The sequence below is a fragment of the Haplochromis burtoni genome, unplaced genomic scaffold, assembly GCF_018398535.1.
Source record: "Haplochromis burtoni strain Fernald_Lab_line unplaced genomic scaffold, NCSU_Asbu1 Contig_347, whole genome shotgun sequence".
Classification (NCBI taxonomy): Eukaryota; Metazoa; Chordata; class Actinopteri; order Cichliformes; family Cichlidae; genus Haplochromis; species Haplochromis burtoni.
The window spans coordinates 82,032-84,663 of NW_024582708.1; the positions used below are offsets into that span (position 1 = coordinate 82,032).

Genomic DNA, 2,632 nt, shown 5'->3' on the forward strand with positions numbered 1-2,632 from the left:
AACAACACAATACTTATGTACAAATAACCTTTGTTGGCAATTAACAGAGGTCAAACGGGTTTACTAACGGTCTTTAACCAGGTTCTGCACACACAGTAGCTCCGGTAATTTTGGCCCCATTCCTCATGCAGATCTCTCGAGAGCAGTGCCATGCTTGCTGAAGCCGAGGCTGTCGATCGTCCCCGAAGGCAAGCCCGTCCTGAGGGAGATCTTGTTTTCCCAGAGAAACTGCCCGCCAACCAAATGGAATTGTTTCTTACCAATGCCCGGGAGGGGTATGTTTGGGTCTGCGAGGAATGTGCAACTGGGTGGTCAGGATGACCAACTAACCAGGTACTAACTTTTTTTATATACACTCAAATTCGTGCCTGTTTGGCGTTAGCCGAAGAGCGCATCACTGAGTTGCGCTCTCTATGAACACTCATGCTACCTCGAAGCTATGCGGTGGAACATCCATGCTAAGGGGGTTCCGGACGGAAGAGGGGACTCCGATAGTATTTGAGAATCGACATGTAATCGATGGTTAGGAAAGTAGGCCCAGCTCGTCATACTCAAAGTGTGATAAACTGCACTTAGTAAATAGACGAAAGGATGGCGGTTTCTTGGTCGTTTCTACAAACACTGATGGAAGGAGGTTTTGGCTCAAAATCTCACGATACATGGCCCCATTCATTCTGTCCTTAACACGGATCAGTCGTCCTGTCCCCTTGGCAGAAAAACAGCCCCATAGCATGATGTTTCCACCCCCATGCTTCACAGTAGGTATGGTGTTCTTGGGATGCAACTCAGTATTCTTCTTCCTCCAAACACGACGAGTTGAGTTTATACCAAAAAGTTCTACTTTGGTTTCATCTGACCACATGACATTCTCCCAATCCTCTGCTGTATCATCCATGTGCTCTCTGGCAAACTTCAGACGGGCCTGGACATGCACTGGCTTCAGCAGCGGAACACGTCTGGCACTGCGGGATTTGATTCCCTGCCGTTGTAGTGTGTTACTGATGGTGACCTTTGTTACTTTGGTCCCAGCTCTCTGCAGGTCATTCACCAGGTCCCCCCGTGTGGTTCTGGGATCTTTGCTCACCGTTCTCATGATCATTTTGACCCCACGGGATGAGATCTTGCGTGGAGCCCCAGATCGTGGGAGATTATCAGTGGTCTTGTATGTCTTCCATTTTCTGATGATTGCTCCCACAGTTGATTTTTTCACACCAAGCTGCTTGCCTATTGTAGATTCACTCTTCCCAGTCTGGTGCAGGTCTACAATACTTTTCCTGGTGTCCTTCGAAAGCTCTTTGGTCTTGGCCATGGCGGCGTTTGGAGTCTGACTGTTTGAGGCTGTGGACAGGTGTCTTTTATACAGATGATGAGTTCAAACAGGTGCCATTCATACAGGTAACGAGTGGGGGACAGAAAAGCTTCTTACAGAAGACGTTACAGGTCTGTGAGAGCCAGAGATTTTCCTTGTTTGAGGTGACCAAATACTTATTTTCCACCCTAATTTACGAATAAATTCTTTACAAATCCTACCATGTGGATTCATGGATTTTTTTTTCACATTCTGTCTCTCACAGTTGAAGTGTACCTCTGGTGCAAATTACTGACCTCTGTCATCATTTTAAGTGGGAGAACTTGCACAATCGGTGGCTGACTAAATACTTTTTTGCCCCACTGTATGATCAGTTATGTACTTTTTCAAACAACTTACTGTTACATATCCCTGCTCCTTTTGTTTTGGCACAAGAAAAAAAATCACAAACAAGAAAGTCACAAACACAGCTGGAGTGTTTTTGTCTCCTTCTGACAGCTTGAAACCAAACTGCATTTGTGGATTGTATCCAGAGGTTTATGTTCACTCAGGTCAGCCAGCGAGATGGAGGCTGGCTGTGGAAGCGGAAGTGTTCATGTCATTTTGTGTTGGGAGTGATAATAAGTCTTTGAAAGCTTTGCTTTGCATTTTGAAGTGCGGCCAAGTAAGCACAGCTCCACAAACTTTGGTGGTGTGCCAGACGTGTTGTGGTAGAGAATAATGCTGATTTTATAGCTCCGTAACCACAGCTGCTTTTGGCTAAACCTCTCACTGTGCTTGTTCATTCTTACTCTCACTGGAATGAACAAGCTTGCTACTGCTGCTTATGTGATGGAGGAGATGCTACAAAGTTCACTATGCAATGAGATGAAGTCAACACACTGAGGGAACATGGTGTGTTTTATTTTTGGTGACACAAAGGTACTTAAACAACTTACCTTTTTCACAAACTAACATTACAAATTACTTCTTAATTGCAAAATGTGGTGAATTACTTGAACTCGTTGCGTAGTGAGTTTATCTCCTCCAGTACCTAACCAGCTTGTTAATTTCCCTCTGGGTGGAAGCTTAACTAGAAGGTAGCCTGCTAGCATATTGGTGGTTCATCACAGTCTGGAGTAGAGATTATTAGCATATCAGACACTTATATAAAGGCTGTCTTCTCCACCATCACTTTAGCTGTCATTGCCCTGCTCATTGAAGACTGGAGACATTCTACAATGCAGGCCTCGTAGTTGGCGTGTTAGTTTGTTTAAGCAGTTTGCTTTACATAATTTCCTCAGGGATTAATAAAGTATTCCATATGATATATAAATACCCCCC

General features: G+C 44.5%; 1 protein-coding gene across 1 annotated transcript in view; it reads left to right on the forward strand.

Annotated features, from left to right (window-relative positions):
* The window catches only part of LOC102314216 (stabilin-1), a gene marked incomplete at its 5' end in the record, with an annotated part of 122,182 nt that overhangs the window by 78,319 nt on the left and 41,231 nt on the right, over nt 1–2,632 (forward strand).